An 8,776-nucleotide genomic window follows, 5' to 3' on the forward strand; every position below is an offset into this window, starting at 1 on the left:
TATGGCTGAACAAAGCTGATAGGTTTTTGTTCTTATCTACTTATTTTCAGCTGGTAATAAAACATAGCATCTGAAGCACCATTTCTTTTTTAAGCGTTCTTCTTCTTGTCCTCTTCCTCTTCCTCTCTCGTCCTGTGATATGTTTACATGTCACACTCTTACTATGTTTAGCTTTTCATTCCGAGTGCCTGTAGAAAAAAACCCAAGACATTTGTGTTGAGAAAATGGAGAATCGTCACCTTCTGCAGGCTCAGGCATTGCCCATTATGTGTGACGCTGTGAGCTCATACGGCGACCAGTGAATAAGATAAGCGTAATGCTTATATATTTATCACCAATAATCACACTTTCCTTTGTGTGCCAATACTTTCAGGAAGAAATAATGAGAAGCCTTGCCGAGACAGGTTTGGAACAGAGAGACTTCACGTGAACAGCATCATCGTGGGACTCCCACGCAGGAGGTGAGGAAAACACCATTAGACACGTGCAAAGCACCATTAACTATTTTCCAGATTAAAACGGCTTTTCCAATTGATTTGTAAACAGTTATAAGTCTTCGGTTTTGGATGCCCACTGTTCCTAGCTTCGAAACTGCAAATTATGATGTCTAACATCCTTACGATACCTGTAGAGGAAGACAAGAATGTACTGCAGAGGTGTGGGTTATATGAGAGAGAGAGAGAGAGAGAGAGAGAGACAGAGAGAGAGAGAGAGAGAGAAAAGAGAATTGGGTTAGTGCTGTACCGTGTCCTGAAGAGTCCTGGGTCAGTATAATACAACGTGCGTGTCCTGAAGCGTCCTGAGCCAGTGTCATACATCATGCGTGTCCTGAAGAGTCCTGGGTCAGTGTCATACAACTTGTGTGTCCTGAAAAGTCCTGGGTCAGTGTTATACAACATGCATGTCCTGAAGAGTCCTGGATAAGTGCCATAGGACACATACAGCTCTGTGGTGGAGACTTTATGTACATTTACTCACATAAGGCTCATAAGGCTTGAACAAGTCCCTCAGGTTACATTAATTAGACAATGTCTGACCTGTCGGGAAATTACAGAACATTACACCTCTTGTTAGGGTTGCCTTCACTGACATATCAAATCTGAACAAAAACCCAATGATTCTGTTACGTGAACAATTAAGTCCATCCTACTACAGACACAAAACTTCACCTGAGATGGCCTTGTCTCTGATGTAAATGTCCTGCAAGAAGAATCGCATAATCTAAATGGGACTTCACTTAGGTTCATCTTTTAATTAAAGGTCATAATAAAGGTCTTTTAATTAAAGGTTTTATTGTTTTATGCTGTGAATTATTTCAACTATAATGCGTGATTAGAAAAGGGAATATGGAAATGTGATACCATGAGGATTGTAGCAATATCTAGACTAATCCGCAATCTAAAATAAGCAATACATAAAGCAAGGAATACATTCTTCATCGCACTTTATATTATCTATTCCCATAACCAAACATTTCGGAATATGTAAGACTTTAATAAGAGGTTTATTCCAGTGGAGTTTATGTCTCATTCTTTTCAAAGAGGTTGGCGATAAGTCTCCGTCATTGCGTGTTCCAGGATCTGGAACATAATTCCCCACTTTTACAACTACGCAAACTTCAACGAGACGGCCGCGTGGCCGAGTGACATAGGGACGTCGAATTTTTCTAATCCGGGGATTTTATGGAAGATGTATATCACATGCCAGATGATGATTAAAGATATGATTACCACCGGATAGTCCAGAGCCTGGCACATTTATTAGCGTGGCAACAGATGGTGACGCACATTCTTCCTCGCATATACTTCCGAAATGGCTCCTTGGGCAGCCGTATAAAAATGACTGCCCGTGCTGCGCTGTAGATGCGCAAAGGCGAACAGAATAATACATAAGGAAAACAATACAAATTTACTGCCTCTTCCCCAGTGTGTGATAGTGCACTCGAGCGTGGTTTACTTGTCTGAGGGAGGAAGACTCTGATTCCAACCTGTCAAGAACAGCACCCTTGCCAGGATACATATTTTTCTGTTGTATGCGTCACTTCACTGTCTGCACTGGACTATAAGATATTCCTGGGGGTTATAGCACCAGGAAACGAAGAGTTTGTCACGCACACATACATTCAGCCAAATCAATATTCATTATCATATTGATTGGAATGCATCATTATAGTATAATTTTAGGTTTAGTGCCAGTGTGTTGAGACAGGGTAAGGGAGAAGGAGAGAGAGTAAAGAATTATACTACAAAAGAACAACATTGCACCACGGGGACGTTATACTGTTCCAGTTCATTGACGGAGTTGATTAAGTTTAAATGAAGCAGACACGGGATAAAAAGGAGGATATTGACCAGCGGGCGCAGTGCTGTGCGCTTGAAAAAGCCGATACATGCGGAAAAGCAAGATTTGCTAAATGCTCTAATCTTCAATCAAATCTAACATCAATACAGACAAAGTTTGGTAATGAGAGATTCAATGAAGCATGCAGGAGGAAGAATTAATCCCCTTTCCTAAAGTGGGTTCAACTTTGAAGCCGGCTCCTCAGGACAGACAGTTATCTAAATGCTAAATAAGAAACGTATTGTACTTTTCACAGCATGCTAATCATTTGTTCATTTCATCTCCATTATTTGTTCTCCTATAGATCTGAGTTGTTGATCTAGTGATTAGAACAACCTTGTATTGCGGCTCGAAGAAGCGCATAGAACAGAATACTTAAACAAGTTCTCTCGCCCAATTCAATCAGAGCAACAGCCTGTAAAATAGCCCGTTCCTGTCAATATTGCTCTACAGGGCCCAGGTCTGTACTGGCGTCAGACAGAAAGATAATCACATGATTAAATGTTTCAGTGTTGTAGCATACAAGCCGTTCCGTAAAACTGAATAACCTAGAAAATTAAAGCACGTCTGAGTGTTTCATTAAAATGCAGGCCTAATTAAAAAAACAGTTGGTGTGTCTGAGCAGAGAAACCTCCCCCCACACAAGTTTTCAGTGAAGAAAATGGTTAAATAGAATTCAGTTACACACATACATTTCCAGATCTACGTTTTAGCTCTCGTTTATGGATATTTGAACAACAAATATGGCCTAATATAATTTCATAAAACATATTGTAGATTTGTTCTCTAGGCTGCAGCCATCTTGGCGATGAGTGACATTATAGTTTGTGAAGATGAACGACAATGAGTGTAGAAGGTGACAGTGACGTCTGTTAGTAATGCGGGACACAGGTGACTAATCCCCGGACCCGCCGCCAGTCGTACATCGCCCTTGACAGAAACTCAAACGGCGAGAACTGCGTGTAGTAAAGTAAATCATTAAAAGGAGAGAACGTGACGCATCACCTTCTTTTCTCCTGTCAAATTAGAGCAGTTTAACACGTTTGGCACTGATTGGCAAATAGCGTTCTAACACGTGCGCAACAGACTCTACACCAGCAACTGTAAAACTCCCACAAATGAATGCATACATATAGGCTAAATGTATTTGTCTATCTCTACCATTTTAGATGAATATGTATATTTGTGATATGTGCTTCGTCCACTTGGGTTATTCAGTATAATCTGTTTCGTTGATAGTCTGATTGGTCCAGTGTTTTCCAGTTTACGAACAAGGCGGACATTGGTGCAATTCAGTGAGGTTTAAAATGTTAATAATTCTTAATTATTATTTTTAGAATTTATTGCTGCAGGATAATGATAGAGGTTGTCAGGCATGTTCACGGATTTATATTCCTCTTTATGTGGCTGGTGCGCGCGCGAAGGGACTAAGGCAAGCTGTCAAAATCCCCATCTAATCTGTATGTTTGTTTCTTAAACAGGCCGTGTTAGCTTGTTCTTTCTTCCTATCAGATCGACAGGAGATACAACCCGGGAGATCCGCGCTAAAACAACCCGTGCTCTCAAAGGCATGAGCGACTTTGTACTGGCGCGTTTGCCTGTTAGCAGCATATCGACTGCCTTTTTAACTGTCAGTTATTCCCCTTCTGTGTTTGTCATTTGCTCTATATATTCGCTTGTCGCCTGACACGTTTTTCAACTCTGGTATACAGTTGGGTCGCAATTATATATATCAACAAAGCAAAAAGCGCAAGAAAAGAATTGTGCATTGTGAAGTTATTCTGCGTTTAAAATGTGGTGGAATAAACATGCCCCAGGAAGCCTTTGACGAGTGTGTAAGCAGGTTTGTTTGCAACCTGCTTGTTTATTTATATATGTGCAGAAACAGACGTCAGTATTGTAAATACAGAATTATTTTGTTTACAGTGAGAGACACCGCTACCTAAAATTAGAGCGTATTATTTCAAGACTGCAACATATGACACATAACCAAATACAAGGTCAAATAAAATCGGTCAAACGTTGCGCCAAAAGCACTCCTGCTTTTCTCTACGCCATGCGCATGTTTGGCCTTTATTGCTAAGGAGGATATCGTGCAACAATGAGACGTAACATTTCAGTGTCAACATGAAAGGTAGAATGGAGAACCCTTCCATCTATCTGACATATGTTTGTCAGCACAACTGTTTTGTGCATCCTATCTTATGAATAGCATAAACTGTATCAGTATGTGTTTTTTAACGTAAGTAATTACCATACCAGAGATTTATTAACGCCCGTGTTCGATTCTAACGGTAACCTTACCCGTTAACTGCGATAAAATAATTAGTCAAATAATAATAAAGTTAAAGGGCCACACACAGCATTCACATAAAGTTATTTGAAGAAACGTGAACAAAAACATAGTTTGAAATTCGTTTATAGTGTCACTTTTGAAATCGCATTTTTAATGCTGGCGTTGAAATTGGACTCGAATATAGTTTCACGCATGCGGATCAGTTTAACCTGTAGGTTTAGTCCCAGCAGTGCTGTTACAACTGGTCTATCGCCATTTATTAGATTCACATTGTTTGATAGAAGGATTATACTTTGGTTTAAAAAGCACCTTTGTGGAGAGAATTTTTTCTTAAATAATGGCCTAAAATGTCTGAATGTCAATTATTATGCTTTTTGTAAATTATACTGCTGGTTCAACAAAGCATCTTAAGTGGGATTTTGTGTTTAATGTGTCCCAATTCACTCTGTGAAGTGCAGTGTCCCCTAGCGTTCGATTCTTGAATTGCATGCCCATGGTCGTTTATGAATATTTCAATAAACCAGCGTGGTTTTTGACTTGTGTGGCAAACATAGGGTGCAAACCGAATGCTGCACACGCGATTTGATTTCATTGGCCCGATTCTCTCCACATTTTCCTAAGCTTGAAACGATTAATTAACACTCGCAAACAGAGCGGGGAAAACCAAATTGGCGCCGCATTTTATTATAGCTGAGAAGATTCTTGCGCTTGAATTACGTTATTGCAAGCAATATGTAAGAATGCACGACGAAGACTGACATTTAACTTAACGAGACAACACAGTACAAAAAAATAGTAAAAAAGAGACTTTCAGTAATAATTATTCATTTGTTCAAACTGCAGAATGACACATCAAATCTGTTGCTAGGTTAATTATTATATTTTAGCTAAACGGCTATCAGTAACAATTACAAATAGGACGCAACGTCGTAGCAAAAAATAACAAAAGCTACAGTGCATTCAGTTCTCCACAAGGCCGACACAGCAGGCCTACATGTCAAGACATGGCGGTACATTGGACAAAGCGTGCCCCCCCCCCCTCCTCCCCCTTTTATGCGTGGATGCTGATATCTTCCTCGAATATGCGTGATATTTTACACGTGATGTATTATGCCTCTTCACGGAATGCTGCCTGACGCGTCACTTTTGGCTCATATTCTGCATTTTTTCCCCCGCATCCAAATCTCTTTCATTTTCCGTCTTGTCAAGCTTCCAATTTACTGAAGTAAAAGAGGTCATGCCGAGCCTGGAGGGGCCGAGCGCCAGCTGTTCCGTGACCGGCCCGGGCCACACCTAACTCCGTCTGGAAGGCGCTCTTTAGAGAGTAATTAATAGGAAATAACGCTGTTGCTGGAGGTGCAACATCTCCCTAAGCCGTGTCAGTATTCCAAAAAAGACACTTAGCCAGCTTTATTTATTTATTTGTTTGTTTGTTGTGCGTGACACTTTCGGAGACGCGACGTTGCGAAGCTTCCTGCTTCACGACATCTCGCGATTCTTCGAGGACAGAAGCAAAAACCTGGTGGAGATTTTTTCTAATTGCAGAAAAAGGGTAACTCATATGTACTGAAAGCTTGCACAGTCTCGTTATTATGATTGCAGCCGTGTGCTACAGCCTTACATTCACGTTAGTACTGTCAGACGTTTTGCTTCACAATAAAAATATTCAATTGCCTTTTAAAAATAGAAACAGATTTGTTTTAAAAATAACGTGACGAAATTCAGTGTGCTGAAAACATTTATCTAATATCAGCCTCGCTAGTTATTTAGTCTGTAGGCGGCATAATTACAGGGAGATTTGTCCATCCAAGTAGCAGATACAATACAACTAATTATGTCTCAATTGTAAACTGGCAAACTAGTTTATAATTCAGTAATTACGATCCTTTCTGCCCTCGTGCCTTTAGGGCAATACATGATTAGGACCTGTCAACTGAACGGAACCAACCAAGCGTGCAGGGCTACACGACCCGTTATTGTTAAGCCCTGTCAACAAATTAACTTAAATTCCCTAGTCATTTAGGACTGAATTACTGCTTTAGAAAAGGATAGGGAGCACGAGACGGGTTGGGGGTTGGTGGGTAGAGTTATAATAAATAAATAAATAAATAAATAGGCATTTTATTTTCTAAAGTACCATTAATGAATAACCCTTCCTTGTCAGATGTTTCGAGTTTGTTACATTTATTTTGATGCGAATCGATACGTTTATTAACGGTTTCTTACGAACATGTAATCTTCAATTACAAATTATGGGAACAAAATATGGGAACACATTTTAGTTCCCTTGACGTGCAGCAAATCAAACTCTCTACGGCGCATGCGTACACCGGGCATCATTACTCGGCCTAGCAGGTCTGACTTCAACAGTCAACTTCCATTCATAGCTGCAGATGACGAGGGCCAAACCATGTTTGCGGAGGACCAAACCGCCGCATCCCAAACAGGTTTCATCATTGTCAAAATGTATCGATTTCTGTGCTTGTGTGAAGTGGTTGACGTCTCTCTTACGCAGTGGACGCGGTCAACAGGGCTCGGTGTGATCCAGTTCAAACCGAGGGCTGCGCGTGCCCCCCCCGTTCGTGCCTCTTTAATCAGACTCTACGGCGCGGCTTGACTTTGACTCCGTCCGTTCTTTCTGTACCGGCTAGAGGTTTTAAAGATTTGTGCAACTGTGTCGACTCCAACATATTTAAGACTGCGTCTAAAAAACAAATAGTTCAACAAATTGTTTACCGGGTAAACACTTCAAATCTTGTTCAGCTTCTATTCTCAGGTATTTTCTCTCATACATATTTTACCTGAGTGTTTATCAAACACACAGGCACACAGACATACTCAAGTATGTTGCCTACACACACACACACACACACACACACACACACACACACAGAGAGAGAGAGAGAGAGAGAGAGAGAGAGTCCTCATACATGTATGTTGTATCATCATGGTCTTTTTTAGTGATGGTTGGGGCAGGAGGTGGAAAAAAGGGAGGGTTCAAGTGCAAGAGAGAATGGGTGACTACGAAGGTGATGAATTTTCCTCAGCCAGAATCAGTGCACCTGCGTTTCCTTTGGTGTATCCAGAGGTAAATAATTGATGTGGGGATAAAAGCATTATTGGAGGAGAGTAAGACAGTCAGACAGGCGGGAGGGGGCGTGAAAGCCTGACCACAGTGTGCTACACCCCTCCTGCCCCTCCCCTCCTCACCCTAGCCCACCCCCTGCCCCCAGTGAGCCAGGCCCTCTCGCTGTTTGGTGGTCCCTCCTGCCACCCTGTCGTATGGGCTCTTGAAGTGCAAATATGTGTTCCGACTTGTTCCTGGGTGCTGTCAGCATGCTCCTCTCTTGTCAGTGGCCACAGACTGGGGGCCTGTCGCACCCGCGTGAGGGAGGGTAGCAGGATCACTGACAGGTCAGTGACACTGCCCAACCGGATAATGGAAACCTATTGATTTTTTTTCTCCAGTCTCTATCTCTCTTTTCCTGTCTTCTTTTTTCCCTGCAGAGGTAGTGTGGGCCATGGCACCTTCGGATGAACACAGGTCTCTCCACGCAGCCCTGATCTCAGGGTCACTCGTGCCACTCGAGCAGGAAGACAGGAAAGAAAGAATGGAAGAGGAAAGAAGGACAGGGTGATAAAGAGAGAGCCCATCAATCAGTCAACGGTTCCTCTTGGTGTAGGTGTCAGGTCCACTTGAGACACTGTGGTTAGGAAACAAAGCTAACCTGAGAGAAATCCCTCTCCTCCCAGAATCCCTTGCTCCTCCTTTTGTCACTACCTCTCCAATGAAATATTAAGGGTGTGCTTATATGCTGAAGGGACTTTTTAATTACCACCTTAGGTTATACCGTTAATATCAAACTACTTGCCAGGTCTTTGCTTTCTCGTGCTTTCTGGAGGTTCGATTTAACAAATAAAATACGGCGATTAAAGGCGAACACATAGCTACCTCCTCGCACGCTTTACCATGCCAAACTCATTATCCTTCTCTGTTCCTATTAAACATGCTCTCTCTTCCCACATGGAGACGAGATGACACATCTATACAGTTTTAATAGAGGATTCTCCTGAGAGCGGGCCTCTTTGATTTGCTGCCTAATGACAAGCACGCGCTGGTCTGTGAGCAGCAGAGGCCCC

Source organism: Brachyhypopomus gauderio, unplaced genomic scaffold (genome assembly GCF_052324685.1).
Source record: "Brachyhypopomus gauderio isolate BG-103 unplaced genomic scaffold, BGAUD_0.2 sc75, whole genome shotgun sequence".
NCBI lineage: Eukaryota > Metazoa > Chordata > Actinopteri > Gymnotiformes > Hypopomidae > Brachyhypopomus > Brachyhypopomus gauderio.